The sequence below is a fragment of the Coturnix japonica genome, chromosome 24 (assembly GCF_001577835.2).
Source record: "Coturnix japonica isolate 7356 chromosome 24, Coturnix japonica 2.1, whole genome shotgun sequence".
Lineage (NCBI taxonomy): Eukaryota > Metazoa > Chordata > Aves > Galliformes > Phasianidae > Coturnix > Coturnix japonica.
Genome location: NC_029539.1, coordinates 3,887,241 through 3,904,022, shown reverse-complemented (window position 1 = coordinate 3,904,022; position 16,782 = coordinate 3,887,241). Strand labels below are relative to the sequence as shown.

Genomic DNA, 16,782 nt, shown 5'->3' with positions numbered 1-16,782 from the left:
GTTTGAGCAGAGTTCTGGACAGTTATCTTTCAACTAATGTATTTCTCCAGTGTTGTGCAAAATAGCTCCCTTTTCCCACATTGTTTGATTATATGGTAAGTACAGTTCTCAGCAACTGTAATCCCCTGAATGTTTTAGAAGGTGTTAGATGTAAAACAAGGATAATTTTCCATCTGGAAAAGAAAAAAAAAATACCAAAAAAGGGGAAGTTCTACTTTCATTTTTCATTAGATTTCAATGCATTATGGCATTTCCTATTTTCTTGTTTAATTAGACCCTGTTCATTTTCTTCACTTCATTACTTACTACCGCACCTAGAATTTATATTCATTTGGTTTAATCATGTTCGCCTGGTTAAATTCTAAACAGTTACTCATTCAGAAAGGAAATTATTACCCTACTCTGCCAGGACTTCCACTTTGGCTTAATTTCCCTGGAGCCTCATTTACTTTCTTCTGTGTTTTTTTTTTTTTTCCTTTACTGGGTCCCTTTGGGTTTGGCTGGAATTGGTAAAGCTGTCAAACATGATTGGCTTCCTACACGTGAGTTGGGCATCTCCAAATGGTTGTTGCACTTTGTGCTATGCTCAACCTATCAAATATGAGAGCTGCAGGATGTGGTGATGGGCTCCTGCTTGCCCTTGGCTTTCTTGTATGGCCCATACTTGATAAAATGCCCTACAATGGAAACTGCTGCTTTTGCTTGTGGATGATATCATTGCCATTTCTCAGCTCACAGTCTGAAGAAGGAGCATGGCTGCTTACTGGCCTGCCTTACAGCTTACGGATCCCCATGCCTCCCTTCCAGCACACAGGGCTCCAGCAGTGTCAGACAGTCCACAAACCCATGGTCTGTCTGTCCTATGTCTTCAGTTCATCCTCAGAGCTGATTGCACGTTGGCAGTGCCTTCCTTCTCGCCTGACTGCACAAGTTCCTCAGGTTATTCAGCTGCCTCGATGGCTTCTCCGTGCAGATGACAATCCTTTTTTCACTGCTGTGGTAATGGGGCTGCTCAATTGAAAGTGGATGCTTGAAAATTCTCCGTGCCCTGCTATCCTGCCAGAAAACAGGTGCCTGTAATTACGCCAAATGATAGAGAGATCAGTCAGACAAAGCCATCGCAGATGACAATTCTTTCGCTGGAGAGCCTGAAAGAATGGGTCACACCAGCTAATACAATAACAGCACACCTTATCCCTACATGCAATTTTCATTAGGGCCATTGAACACCTGTGACTGACACATGTACAAAGAGAGGGCGAGAAGCAGAAAGAATAGCAGCTACTAGCTGAATAAACCGAGCTGAAGCCGGGCTGCCACCTCTATCAGCATCCTTTCTCATCCTTTTACATTGCAGTGCTATGCTCAGCCTGGAACTGCCTGCACTGCTCCCACCAGGGCCTGCTCCAGCCACTGGTGCTGCACTTCATTGCTGGAGAGAGCAAAAGGCAAACGTGATGCCCCAGCCTGCTGGCTGGGAAAGCCTTTCAATTACTCCTGACAGGTTGCAACAGAAGGGTAATTGTAGCTACAAACTTCCCCATGAAGGGAATCATTGTGCTTTTTAAACAGACCATAAAAATCTCCAGCGATGCTGATGTTCGAACAGTTAAACAGCGATTAAAGGCACCCGCACTACAAGACCTGGGCATGTTATTTGCAGAGAACATGTCAGCAGCTGCTGGATCCCTGCATTTACTGCGCCTCTGTGACAGCCGCAAAGGTCTTTATAGAAACAATTATGTTATGCTCAGCATTAAGTACTGAGTGTCAGAGAGGTTCTGAGCTCTCCCAGTGCAGTGCAAAGTCTGCATTGGTGCAAACATTACAGCACAGCATTTAGGAGCTCCTTTGGGGCTTTTTATGAAGTTCTTACCAAGAAAACAAGAGGAAACCCAGCGGAGGTGGACGAAACCCTCTATTTCCTCCCTGATCTTGTTGTGTTACATGAAGCCTTTACAATACTTGCAACCCTTGACTCATTTCAGCCTTTCAGCATCTTCATGTGCTATCACTTTATTTTATGCCGAATTGTCCTGGCAGAAATAGATCTGTGAAGGGCCTCTTTTTGTATAGATCCAATGAGAACGTTCTCAGAACCTGTATCACTTTCACAGCTTCTCTTTCTCAGCCCAATTCCTCCACCCCCCCCCCAGCAAATAAATGTGCTGCATTTCACTCTCATTCACAACCAATGCCCCCCTACCCGAGACCAATAGCCCTACATATGTTTTCTGTTGCTCTCTCCATTTCTTTTTCCCCCACCGTTTTACTTCTTCCTTAACACTTCCTATTGCAATCCCACCAGCAGCCCCTGAGCCACACAATCCCCTTTACAAATGACTGTAATTAAAGACAGTCCCTGGGAACACGTTGCATGTCTGCGGCTTTACTGTAATTGAGGGCAATAAAGCAGCGCAAATCAGCATAGCTGGGTCTGACAGCTTTGTAAACAGCGTTAGAACATCCAATATGAGTATATCTTAATAGCAGAGCTAAGTCATATGAGATGATAAAGAAGTTTTAAGGCCATTCAAAGCCCTGGTAGAGGGCTGCTGTATTCTCTGCTGGAGGAGGGGGGAGGAATCACTTCCCAGAATCGATCCATGAAGCTGGAAGAGACCTCTCAGGTCCTGAAGCTCACCCCCACCGTGCTCACTGACCACGGCCCTGAATGGCACATCCCCTTATTTCCCAACACCGCCGATCTCCGCACCCCGCGTTGTTCGCATTTGCGGCCGCACGGTGTCAGCATCGCCCCGCGCCGCATCCATCGGCCGCTCGGAACCTGCTCCAGTGCTCTGCTTTGCAATACGGAGCTGTCTGGGAGCCCACAAGCTGAAGGATCCCGACTTTGCCCTATAAATCCTGCTTCCCGTATCGTCTGCGTGGTCGGAGCTGCTGATGCGAAACCAACTGCCAAAGGTATGAGTGTTAAAATAATGCCAGCTCGGACGATGAGTGCAGTAAATGGGCTGCTTCATTATCGGGTCTCGCTGGAGCCCAGGGCTGAAAGGTCTCTAAAGTGCTCCTCCCGACCCTTGGGGCTTCTTTGCACTGGGATGTACCCATGCAGCACACTGTAAGTGTTCCCTCCTTGCCATCATGGTGCATTGGAATAAATCGTGGTGACGCCAAGGTTTTATCCCCACCAAAAGAAATGGGAACAGAGAGAAAATCATGTTCTTATAGCACACAGACCTTAGCTTGGTGCTTATGTGTACCTGTCCCCACTATGAGGGTCTGCTGGGTGTTCTGGGGCTGTTCAAGGCATTTCTGTGCCAGAGCAGCTGTTCTCCAGCCTGGATTCAGGCTGAGCTGCTGCAGGGCAGAACCAACACCTGCCTGGGCTCAGGAATGGTTCCCAAAGGGAGGACTCCTTCTTCCTGTTCAGTTCTGTGTGCTCAAGGAAAGACTGGCACGCTATGCCAAGGTGCAGCCACCCTACCTCATCCCCTCAGTTATGTGTGCCAGGTTGCAAGGGGAACACTGTCACCAAAGGGGAGATTCCAGCATCAAAGCTGATAATGAAAATGAAAATCCAGTGGTGCTGCAGCCTGTGCCCCTAAGGAAAGCACTGAGGATGTGGATGAGCACTAATATTGCCCTGCCAGCCCCCCAGAGAGCAAAGCTGGGCCTACGTGCTTGTGAACTTGCCCAGAGTGTAGATTTATTACCTTTTAAGATATTGGGCTGAGATCTGTAAAGCCAGATTGTAATTGGCAGAGGCAGGTTCCTGCTCCTTTGGCTCCTTCCCAGTGCCCTTCACCAGCACAGCTCCTATGCAACTGTCTGCAGCCTCCCTGTGTGTTCCTGCCTCCCCGCTTTGCGTCTCTATTGAAATCTCAATGCTAGACATCTGATTTCCATTTTCCCTGGTACTTTTAGTTCAATCAAAGTATGTGATTAGGGCTCTGTGGGCTCCATTGTCATCTCTACCTAAGTGCTTCTCTGATTGATATAAACAGCATTTCGATATTTACGCTGTGGTAAGTGGAATGTGTTTCTCTGGTTACTTTACTGGATAATGCACAATATCTGCCACTAAAGGGAGGAAAAATTGAGAAGGAAAGGGAAAAAAATAGTGTTCTTGCAGAAATGGCCTGGGGAGAGAAAGAACAGAAGGCTGATAGGACAGGGCTGTGTCTCGTCCTGGGTTCATCAGCATCATAAGGAACACCTGCAGCCTTGGGTGTGGTACCACTGTGGAAGTGATAAAGGGTATTTGGGAAGTAAGGGGGTGTTGCAGTATCTCTGGGCTTTGGTGGTTTGGACTCTGCTTGGATCTTGCTGCTGTGATGTCAGGACTAGCTTGGAACCGAGCTAGCTTATGTTATGCCTGCAGAGCACAAGATCAGACCCAGGCTATAGCTGAGGGTTACCTTTGAGCTTTGGCAGCTGCTGGAGCTGAACCAGGCCCTGCAATGCCAAACCTGCTGCAGCACACCCATGATGCCCTCTCCTCTGTGCAGATGGATCTTCGCCCTTGGGAAGCAGGTAGGTGGCACAGAGCTGCTTCTCAATGTGAATAGCACCTTTATGGAGTTGTGTTCTCTGTGCTGCCATCAGAGTGTTCCTGAGTGGGGGTCAGAGAACGGATTCCCTGCTGGATATGGCAATAGTGGATGCTCACCTCTAGTATGGGCTCATAACTGGGTGATAATATGGATGCTGGTTGTTCTGGGAGCCTTAAGGTTGAAGCGGTCTTAGGAAAGACTGGATGTTGTGTTGAGGGATGTGGTTTAGTGGGAGCTATTGGTAATAGGTGAATGGTTGGACTGGATGATCTTTGAGGTCTTCTCCAATCTTGGTGATTCTATGATTCTAAGTGCAATGGAAGTAGATGCCCTCCTGTGTTATATTTGCAGGAAGACATGTAAGGCACGTGCTGCAGAACCAAATGCTTCTAGTTTCAGATAATTCTAGAGGAGGGGAGCAAGCATTTGTTGAAAATGAGTTATTTGAATGACATGGGGAAGGAGAAAGGGGACAACTGTGGTCTTAAAACGTATTTGTTTTCTGAGATGCCAACTTCCACACAGCCCCTGCCATGCAGCTTTCACACACACAGGGGCTACTGCAGTTCTATAGCTTTCTCCTATAAACATCACTGGAGCTGCACAAGCAAAAGCTGGTGGCTCTATTGGCAGCAGGTTTGGGTCTCACCCTGTGCATAGTGCCAACCCTGAGGCTCGCCCTGCCCTGTGCACTTCTTACCTTTCGCCCTTGTTTCCTCTTTTACTCGCTGACAGATTTAAGCAGCTCTCTTTCTGCTTGAGGTTTCTGTGCCGTAACAAGGAGCCAGCAATTAGCTGTTGTAGGAGTGTTTTACAGTCCTGTGGAAACCCTTTTCATCCACTTTGTTTTAAATGGTTCTATCTTTTATTCCTAGTTTCCAGGAGTATAAAACTTTACTACATTTGCTGCAAACCTTCATACTTTGCTTTGCGGTTTATTGCTCCCTCTGCAGATATATCTTACTCATAAATAAGGCTTTCATCTCTACAGTGCTTGCTAAGAACTGTAATGGCTCTGAGCGGTTTCATTAATGGGGCTTTGCCGAGGAATCCCGGCGTGATTCATATCACACCTCAGCCTTTGCTTGGCCCAGTGGTGCAGAGCTCAGAGATCTGGGGCAGCAGTGAGTTGCTTGGCTGGGTTTATTAGTGCCCCAAATGCAGCTGGTGTTTGGGAGGCTGTTGGGACTTGGGCTCGGTGGATGGTTGCAGCATTGGATTTTGGTGCTGGGGTTGCTTTGGGCTGCCCACATTCGGGCATGGAGGCTGTACCCTGTGAACCTGCCGTGTGGTTGCTGCAGTCCTGCTCTCTCCTTGGTTGCAGTGTGGCACAGAAGATACGGATCAGTGCTTGTTTCTGGGTTGGGGAAGCCCTGGCTTCATGGTTTCCCCCTTAGCAGTGGGTGGTGCACCACCACCTCTCTGGGCAACCTGTGCCAGTGCCTCACTGCCCTCAGTGCCAAACCTCCCATATATCCAGTCTAATTCTCCCCTTTTAGTTTGAAACTGCTTTCCCTTGTCTTATTGCAACAAACCCTGCTTAAACACCTGCCCTTTCTTACAGTCCCCCTTCAGACACTGCCTATTTCTGTGAAAATTCCAGGGTTTTGCTATGCTTGAAATATCTGCTGTCCCATAGAGAACCACCTCCAAGTAACCCATTGCTCTGAGCTCCCCTCACCCTGTATATCATTACTAGAAGCTGCTATCCCGGACTCAGTGCTCCCTGCTGGCTCCCTGAGCCCTGCTTCCCAATGCAGGAACACTGGGGCTGGCAGGTATCACATTATCAGATGGTTTATGGCCCCATTTGCCAGTGTCGAGATCTGCTACCAAGCCTCCAAATGTCAAAGCCAGGAGTGGGGATGCAGACAATGAGAACAGGTGGGCTGTGTGCATCTCTGGGGTCCCACTAATTTGCAGGGATTCACAGGGAATAAATTAATGAATGCAGTGGATACCAAGTGCTATTCTGGGTGCAGGTGATGGAGCAACTCCCTTCTGGCAGGGGAGAGGGAGACCTGTCATAATCAGGCTGCCTCTTTTCATTGTCTGAACTAGCCTTAAAAATACCCTGCGTTCTGCATTGACTTTGCTTTGGCCGGGATTTTGGAAGCAGAAGAAAATCTTGGCTTAAAATAATGAAGCTCTGTGTTAATTGCACTGGGATGCCTGTATGCGGTACAAGGTGTTTCTTGCACATCTCCCATAGGAGACCCAAAGGTTTCCCCAAGTCCTGTAGAGACTGAGGTTGTTCAGTCTCCTGAACACCCAGAACACCCTTAGGAGTGGATTTGTTCCACCTAGAAATGAGCACCAGGAAGATGGGTGGAAAGGTGAAGTGCCAAAACGCTTCAGAAAAGGGAAAGCAGAGCGACAATGTGTAGTTAATAAGGTGTAAAACAAACCTTTTTTACCTATGAGGGTCTGTCTGCATGGTTTCCATTTTGTGTGTGCTGGTTTTTATAGGAAGTAATATCGTATTTTGGACATCCAGTTAGGATTTTCCCATAGTAGCAATGCTAGCAGGGATTATATTTTCAGCTTGTGACTCGTCTGGGAGGGGAAAGGTTAATGAACACCTGCTGTGTTACTGTTACATTCATTAAACTCGCTTAGAAATTCCATGGCCGCATTTGTACTCCAGGCAATGTCAGGTCTCCCCCTGACAAGAACAGGGGCTTTAAATCTTTCTGCTCTCGAGGAAAATAAATGCACATATATGAGCAAAGTTTGGGGTCCGCATGCTGCAACAAGGCTCCGATTCAGCGCGTGAAAAGGAGATTGGCTGTTTTATTAATTACCAGCCTGCCTGTGATTATCATGGCTGTATTTATGGTGGGGCTGGTTGGTTCTATAACAAGGCAGTGCTGTGTCCCCAATGCGGTTCTGGAGCCCTTCTGGATCAATGCTCGGTAGCTGGTAGGTGAATCTATGATATGCATTGCGACTGTTTATGATTTTTTTTCATTTTACAAGCCAGATTTTGTGGCTTATTTAAAGCTGCAAGTGGCCATTAAGGATATCGGTGAGTAAAGTCACTTGGGTGATTACATTAATAATTAACTCGGAGATCTGAGCCTATAAATGGGGCTGCAGGGAGCCCGGCGGCGCGTGCCGCTGCATGGAGGGACTGTAGGCTCTTTCCAATGCTGCCTGCAGGAAGCAGTCTGGCTCCAGGCAAACCCATGATGGGGCAGAGCAGGAATCTGAGCCATGCTGCCAATTGCACGTGGTGCACCCATGTGTGGGAAGGTTGGCAGCAGAGCAAGCTGCACCCAAAGGATGCCATGGCACAGAGAAGGCTGTGATTTCTGTAGTTGGTTATCAGTTAGGAGAGGGGAAATGCAGTGCAGGGAGAGACCCTGCTGGGCACCAGTGAACTCATCACTGCTTTGGGCTTGGGTAAAAAAGAGGGTGGTTGGGCACCCCTGTATTGCAACAGCACAGCATTGGGTGGGCATAGGATGTGTGTGCTGTGCCCCATGTTGGTGTGTGCAGCGTGCAGGGAGTGGGCACAGATGGCAGGGACATAAATGACACCATCTCGTTACTGTAGTAGTTTGGCCGTAATTCCTAACAGACATTTATTGGACGCAGCTTTCCCTCTTCCAGAGGCTGTGACTCCTTGGGCACAGGGAATTGTGATGAGAAAGGTAGAAAGAGAAACCCGACATTAATAATGAGAGCGGTGCCCAAAACCCCATCCATTCCTCTCCTCCAATTTTCTCCTGTGACAATTTATAGGTTAGTTTGATGCTTGAATAGCTGTGTCTCTCTAGTAATATGTATTCTCTGTAAGTATTCCCCGCTGTGGCATATCCTAAGAGAACTCCATCAAATAATTATCTTCCCTTTTATTTATTCACAGTCTTTTCACTCGATCTGCATCACTATAAAATATTCCAATGGTTTCCTCTTAGCACAGAGCCTTCCTGAGATTGTGAAGTGTATTTATGTACAGTATTAAATCCACACTCTGCGACTCTTTATCTTGGCACTCTCCTCATTGGATGCTATGGTTGGGCACTGGCCCCAGCCACCTTCTGCCTTTGCAGCAATGCCTTGCTCCAGCAGCAGCACGCTCAATCTGCGTTGCTTGCCCAAGGCACACAGCTCAAATACAGAGAGGGCTTTGCATTTCTCAGTGCAGCTGATGGAGCTCTGAGCTCATGCAAGGTGTTGGCATTGCCTAGAGCCCAAGGGGAAGCTGCTATTCCCACTGCTGATTGATGGGAGCAAGCACAAGCAGTGCTTCAGTTGCTGGGATCATCACACAACTAGTGTACCTGCTCTGCTTGTTTTCTGCCAGGGCTTGGAGATGCTGAAGCAGGAGGGGGGGGCTGACTTTGTGGCATCCATTCAGCACAGAGCAGGTCTTGCCTGGAGGGCTGTAGCCCTCTTGAATGAGCATTCCATAACTGTCTGTATCTTCACATGGGCTTTGGTGTACTTTGTGTCAGCCTGAAAGGAGAATATTTGGTGTTCTGGACTTGGCTTCTTTATAAAGCCCTTGTGTAAGGTGGCAGGGATGGTGACTATGCAATAGTGGGTATGCATGGACAGCATTTTGGCTTTTATAAGTCCTCCTCTGCAGGCACGGCGCCCACCTAAAGGCTTTCTGGGTGGAAAGATTTCACATTAAAATGTGATCCCATGCAATCCCAGGGAGGTGTTCAAGCCCAGGCTGAATGTGGCTCCGGGCAACCTGATCTAATGCTTGATTAGCAGTTGGCAGCCCTGCCCTCAGCACGGGGTTTGGAATTGGATGATTTTGAGGTTCCTTCCAAGCCAAAACATTTTGTGTTTCTAAGATCCTGTTGCTCAGAGTTCCTCCATTCTCCAGGGCTGAAGAAGCCAAAAATAAAGCAAAACTCCACTTGCAAGTTCCCTGTGCTACTCTTGCAAAACAGGGGAGTGCTTCACAGAGTTGCTGTGAGGCAGAAGCAGCGCCTGTGCTTTGTGCCTCTTCTGGCTGCTGTGATTTGATGGCAGCAGTTAATAAGTTGGTCACGGCGTAAAGTAGCAGTGACTGTCCATAATCATGGCTTTGACTCCCTGCTTTGCTGCCAGTCAGCTCGACTGGTGCACGGAGAGGCTTTAAAAGGCTCCTTCCTAGAAGAGAGAGAGATGCCAGGGAGAGAAAGTGTCCTGATGATGACCATAATGCTTACAGTCATTTGGCTCCGATACATCTTGAAGTGGCTTCCTATCAAATCGAGAGGAGAGTTCCCCAGCAAGGGTTAACTGAGTGTATAAAATTGATTGCGATTTTAGTAATTCAGTATAATCACAGTCTACCAGCAGGTTGCTTTTCCAGCAGGAGGGTTTGGAATTATTTTCTGGAGTTTGCAATATAGAACTTAAATTAAGCCTCAGAAGTCAGAGGAGCTCTGCTGCATCTCTAATGTGGTGCTAAATTCTCAGCAGCACATTCTCTGTATTAAAGCCTTTGCTGGCAATTAGGTTCATTAACTATCACAATACCTTATTTATTACTCGGCATGCCATATGGTTTCCCAGCTAAAGAATGGCACCCATTCTAGCACAGACCATTTGGCATCATAAAAATGTTAACAAATAATGTTATGGCTCTCAAGGGCAAAAGGGCTCACTGGGTTGCAGGTCTGAACGGCAGGAGAGAATATGAAAACATTTTTCTTCTATAGCAAAATAAAGAATTCCTCAAGACAGAAGTATTCAAAGAATATAATGCTCACATAACGCAAATGGGAGTTTTATACATGCCCATAATGGTTCTGTCAATATTTGCAGTAGGCAGCGCTCTCACTCATTCCTTTTCCTTTCCTCTCTTCTCCTCCTCCCTCTGAGCACAAACAGTTTTGGGAGGAAGGATGGAGGAGGACCCTCACATTCCCTGGCATAGCAGGCCGGGTGCTGCTTGGATGCATCCAGGAGTTCAGTGCTTCTTGGCAAAGGTCTGCCTCAGCCTTCTGTTCTTCCTCCTGGAGAACCGTGGCAGCTTTGCTTCGTTTTGATGAGAAAAAGAGTAAATTGTCAGTTCTAGGCAAAAGCAGAAGGCTGTCATGGAAGTGTTTGATCTTTGCAGTCTATTTTCCGTTCCCTTGTTGTTCGTCCCCTCCTCATCGTATTTTAGCATCCTGGGGTTTAGGTGTGTGGGTGATCTCTTGGCTTATCCATGGCCAAGCACCTGCAAGAGGAATGGAGTTATTGCAGCTTGAATTGTTTGCACCACTCTTCAGGTGGCATCTTCAGCACTTGGAGGTTGCAATTGATGGTTGAGGTTTGTCCTTTATTACAATCTGAGCTTCACCCCTGCAAAAACAGTTCAGGGCACTACATAAAAGCTCTTTGGATGCTGCTATGCTTATACGACATGGATTTTTACACTGCAAGATAACCCATAAGGGGTGAAATTATGCCAGTGGAAAGAGCAATTAATAGTGGGATGTGAAGTGAGGTGTTCTGTCTCTAGGGAGAGTACAAATTCAGTCTTGGAGTTGTTCATTGGGCTTGGGAGAAGAACAAGATGGGTGTTACACACCATACAGCCCCACCTGGGACTGGAACCTGATTTTTTCAGCAAGCCCATGAGTTTTATGTCCTTTATTGCAGCCTGTGGAGTGCAGTAGAGCCAAGTCTATCAACCTTGGCCTTCCCTCCATGTGCACAAACACTGTGGGGTTTGCTAGAGCCATCCCTCCCAGGTGCTGAGCAGTACCGATCTCTGACACACGGTGGAGGGTCAGAACTCCACTCTGTATCATTCAGTGATGGGGGTGAGAATTGCTTTTCTGTATCCTGTTTCCAAAACTTTGAGCCATTCCTTTGCCCTGACATCTGATCCACGACCAGGGTTAAGCTCTCTGCACCCAGAGCCTTTTCCCCAGATGATCATTTAAAACTCTTTCTGCCAACCTCTGTGCCCCTTTTAGAGGCAGCAAATCCCACAGTCATTGAGCACATGCTGTCCCCACTGGCTGAGCTCTGGCCAACCCCTGCTGCATTGGCAAAAGTTAACCAACAAAGCCAACCTGCAAAGGATGCCATGGTGGAGGGTTAGTGAGGTGGTGGTGATGCCTTCTGAAACAGCTTTAAAATGAGATGTTGGTGTTCTGCATTATTCATGCTGAACTATCCGCTTTCAGGCTTTTCAGTGTTTTTCTTTATTCCATTTCACACTTCTTAGAGGGAATTAATGTATGTTTCTTCATGAGAGCTGTGATTCCCTTCCCCCCCCCACCCCCCCAGGTTACCCAGCCTGAAAGGGATGTTTTAATAACGAGTCCCTTTAGGGGTCTCTGGGTTGGAGAAATGGTTCCTATTTTCCAGCTGGCACTGGGTGCAACTGGAACTTCTTACTGGAAATTAAGTAAGATGGAAAATGAATGAAATCCTGATCTCTTTGTGGCAGAATTGATATTTTCAGTATTATGAATGAAACATCTGATGCACCAGGAATGGAGGTAGAAGAGCTCATTAATGAGGAATAACAAGCTGGGATTGAAAAGATGCTTTAGAGGAACCTGGGGTGCTTGCAGCCCCTGTGATGGCCATGGTCTGCCTTGCTATCCCCACCCATCCACATCCTTAGCCGCTTGCAGCAATGCTTTGGAACCTCTGGCCCCCAGCAAATTGCTCTTATCCAGAAGCAGCTTTGCAGCACTGTTTGCTTCCATCCTTCAGAGGCCCTCCCAGCAGGGAATGCTTTTTGAGAGAGCACAGAACATGCCAGCCTTCCTCCTGCATGCACACCATGATGGTTGAGGGTGCTGCAGCACCTCCAACACAAGTGCTGCAGAGTGATGGGGAATGCATCTATTCTCCCAACCTTCACAAGGGGTTCATAAATGTCTCAAAAAGGGTCGTTTGCAAACTGTGTTGATGCACAAACGTTATCTGAGGCTTCGGTCGCTTTGGAATTTAGGGGTTGATAAGATACTGAGGGTTTATTGCATCTCCTGGCAATTATTAAGAAAATAAAATCAGTTAATATCTAACCTTGAACCGAAGACTGTAACATTTGGCTTCAGGTTTTGTCCTGCCCCATTTGTAAGATTTTAGAGTGGCCTTAGGAATGATTAAAGTAATGAGGGATTGTGTTGGAGGTGGGGATACCTTCATTATGCAGCCAGAACATCTTAGATCCCATTTCTAAAATGCTTCTGTGTGATTCAACCACTCCTCATGCAAGGAAGAAAACAAGGAGGAGCCCTTCTGACAGAAGTTTCCCCAGCTGTGTAGGCATTGAGTGGGGATCTTTAGCATTTGGATACATTAAGAAAAGGGGGGAGAAAGGCTTCCATAAGCGTGGGCTTTTGTTTGCACTGTCAGAAATGGCAGTGCGCCCTGCACGCATGCTGGCAGGCACACGCACAGGCAGATATCGCTTTGGAAAGGGGAACAGATGAGTCATGCAGCTGGAAATGGGATATGGAGCTTTGCCCTTGATAGAGGAAAGATGAAATTCAGGGCAAAGGGATCTGTTTGGTGACCAGGACCTGGTATTTGGCTTGTTCCCATAGTGTGAAAGTGAGCAAATCGCCTCAATATCTCAGCACTGATCATTGCTTTCCATAGGATGGCCAAATGCTGTTGGTATTCCTGAGTCGATTCCAAAAGTGGGTTCTATCCTCCCAAGTCAGAGGCTCTTGAAAATTGTACTATTTAAAGGCAGAGGGGGCTTTAAGTCATGTTGATGGTATATTAATCTTGTGCTCAGAACAGTGTGTGATTGATAGATCCCTCACCAGCCTGAGCCTGGCCATGATCCTTACAGAACCAGCGTTGCTGTCCCAGGGCAGGATCCTGTATTGTGTTCTTGGGGGCACAAAGCAGTGCAGGTGATGCCTGGCTTGAATTAATTCTAAGGAGAACCAAAAGTCACATTGAGATTAGGGAGATAGAGGAGAAACAGGATGGAAGGTGGAACAAACCTTATTTAAACCATCAAATATTTCCAAGGCTGGAGTGAGCCAACCCAGCAGTTCTGTAGTGAGGCTCCAGTGTCGATTCTGCTGTATTTTAAGTGTTGGTTTTTTTATCCAGGGTGAACTTTACCAAGCAGGCGTGCAGTCTCCTCAGCAGCATACAGTTAGGGCTGACATTTAAAGCCCTGGCACATCTTCCTCCTGGTCCCGTGTAGGATGTCAAACATTTTAGGTTAAGAGAAGGGAAAAAGAGGGAAAACAATTACCCTCTCCCTTTGCTTATTAAGACTTCAAAAAGTTGCTGCTTCTGGACTGAGCTATCTCAAATCCACACAAAGGGTAACGCTAAAAATAGGTACTGTACAAATGATTAGGTCATAGCCTGCTAGAGGGAGACATTTTATTTAATTACTAACTAGGCTGAGCGTTGTTGGAGGGGGGGGAGAAGCGGGGTGGGGGGGGGGGGGGGGGGGATATACATAAACACACCAGTTCAAAGCCTGGCTGCTTGCTTTGCAGCGCTGTAAAGTTGGTGCTCCTTCGCTGAGTCACTGTGGATAAATTCCCTTTTGTGTCGGGGGATTTAGCGGAGGAATGCAGGAAGGCTGGGCTGGACTGCCACCATCCTGAGTCACAGCTCACAATGATCCTCGCAGTATTTGCAGGCTTAGGGCCATAAGCCACTAATTAGCCCTATTGTCTTACAGGCTTCGCAGTATAAATAACCTGGACAAAGTGAGGGGGGGGGGCGGGTAGGGGGGACTGAGGAATGGAAATGTGCAAGCTGATGAAATGATTGTGTACATGGAAAAACCTATGGCAGTTTCTCTTCTTTCATTGGTGTTTTGGATCTTAAAGCCCACTGTGCACAGTTCCAACCCATCACCCCACTCCCAGTGTGGCCATAAGGGCGCGGTGGCAGCAACAAGAGCCAGGTGCTGGTTGACATCGCTCTGACTTGGGTTGGTGCTTAGAGCTGCAATGTTGGGCAGATATGTGGGTTTTACTGTGCTGTGCTTGTTGTTGGGCTGCAGTGCTCCTGGTTGTGCACCGCTGCATGTGTGTGAAGCTGCATGGTGGTGAGGTGGGTGATGCAGTTATCTGTACCTGTTGCCATGCCTGCATGCACTGTCCTGTTTGCATGATGCCATCCCTTCCAGAGCTCAGGGCCAGTGAGTGTAAGGAGAAGGCAGGAGCACAGGGAAAGGGCAACGGTCAGACCTTATATTTCTGTTACCTGGAGCAAATCTGCCAGCGGTGCTGTGTTGCAGCACTGCTTTGATGCAGGTTGTAAAGCACATAACTTTCAGCAAAGTGCAGGAGCATCCCTTATGCAACAGCAGCAGGCAGGGCTGCATCCCCTGCCTCCCACCACAGCCCCCAAACCAGCTGCATCCTCTCAGTGTTTCTCAGGTTCCCTTTGTGCCATGCAGCACAATAAAGGACTGTTCACCGCTCCCCCGTGCAGCCACAATGCGCTCGGCTCCGATATCTGAACGGCTCAGATGGATCCTTGTGCTAATCAATGGGTTTCACAGGATGCTTAACGCGCCGTGGCTGCACGCTGAGCAGCCTTCCAGGGGCCCGCGGCAGTTTGCTTCCCTCCTCCTCACAAACAGCTCTATGTATTTTTTCGTCGAGTCTAACACATTTAATCATCTTTTCATGAGCTGTCAGCTCGTCTCGCACGCAGGAGCAGCGTTGTACCCCATCTCAGAGTAGTGCTAATGTACTGCATGCACTGCTCTTGTGTGTGCGTAGCAGTGTGGATGCTGTGAGCCCATCAAAGTACAGAGTAATACCCCCAGACCAGTTTTCGACTTAAAGGAAAGCTGTGCATGATTCAAGTTCCAACAGCTCTTAGTTTGCAGCTCATCCCCCCCTGCTCACCTAAATGCTGAGCGACACTTGGAATCTTTGTCCCAGTGTTATGTAGCTCAGTGAGATGGGGAAACCCTCCAAAAGCCAATGGAAGCAAAACCAGTCATAGGAAAACCGACAGGTTCTGGATGAGGAAAGTCAGCACGTCCTCACCCTGTATGCAACCCAGCTGTGCTCCAAGTTATGGGAGAAAGAAGTAAGGCAGGGGGATGCTGAGGTGAGCAGAGCTGCAGAGGTTCAGCTTGTTCTGTTCCCATCGCAGGTTTTAGTGCCTGGTTGTTGAGAGAAGTAGATGTTGCATTGCATCTGTATCTGGGATATGAAGTTGGAGATATGGATTCTATGCTATGTTGCTCTATGTCTGCAAAGGGCATTTCTCTGGTGCTGCAGGAGATACAGCAGCTGTCTGTTTGTACACAGGTTTGGGGTGGCAGAGTTGAGCCAGCTGGTGGGGAGCCCTGCAGCCTCTGCTTTTCTGAGCCAAGCATCCCAAACAAGGATACTTTTCCCCTTTTTTTTATTGTCATTTTGGAGTCTTGTAACAGGAGGTGCTTGGAGTTGTTCTGATGCAGCTCCTGGGATGGATAGCAATACTTCGCATGGTCCGTTCATGTGAAGACCTTCCAAAGGAATCGTGGTAGTCTCACGAGTTTAATGCCAGAGGTTAATAATAATCGCAATAGGCAGCACATCATTGCCTCTGTATCTGGTTGAGAGATTTACAACTTAAACTCGTGGCAGAGGAAGAAATTGCCTCAATCACTTGGAGTAATGGCACATGGAGAGCCACTTGGGCGTGACTGCTATTTAACACAAGAACCCAGCTTGGCTTCATTTAGCGTGCTGGTTCCTTTCTAATAAACATGTTACACTACAAGGTGGGGATTAAGTTGAGAAAAGTAAATAAATTGGAAACTGATGGGGGAGAGATGGGAGCGAAATGGAACATCCTGGGGGGGAGTGACGGCCGATTAACTCTCATGCTGGGGTGCTGGGAACAGCCCTGCAGGTCAGTGCTGGGGCTTTCTGAGTTGGGCTTTGGTGCTTTGGGGTTGGAGGTGGATGCAGGTGTGGGTTTTTACCTAGTAATTCCTCTGTGTAGCATGTGGAGGCCATTGGTTGGAGAGAATGAGGTGTTGCTTAAGGTTATGGGTGAGAGATTTTGGCTTTTTTCCCTGCTTTATGCATTTTATGATCAGTTCACCTCCCTGATCTGTGCACACAGGTGAGTGGAGCAGTCAGAGTGGGGAAGGAAGCAGCATAAATCCCCCTGAAAGCTATTTGTAATTTGCTTGCGTGGTGTAGCTAGCTATTTCTTTTTGAGTGTGTAAATACAGGTGTGGGCAGATGGGTGGTGGCAAGCATTGCAAGAGCACCTGGGCAGCATGTGAGAAGGTGATGGAGCATCAAGGCTGCTCTGGCCACGTGGCACATGAGCTGAAGCTGTCGCTGGATGCTCTGCTCAAAAAGGA

General features: G+C 47.7%; 1 protein-coding gene across 1 annotated transcript in view; it reads left to right on the top strand.

Annotated features, from left to right (window-relative positions):
• The first annotated feature begins 2,822 nt into the window (after positions 1–2,822).
• The window catches only part of ZBTB16 (zinc finger and BTB domain containing 16), an 87,558-nt gene continuing 73,598 nt past the window's right edge, over positions 2,823–16,782 (top strand). The window contains exon 1 of the mRNA XM_015884108.1: positions 2,823–2,925. The gene's annotated coding sequence lies outside the window, so the exon portion shown is untranslated. The remainder of the gene's footprint in view (positions 2,926–16,782) is intronic.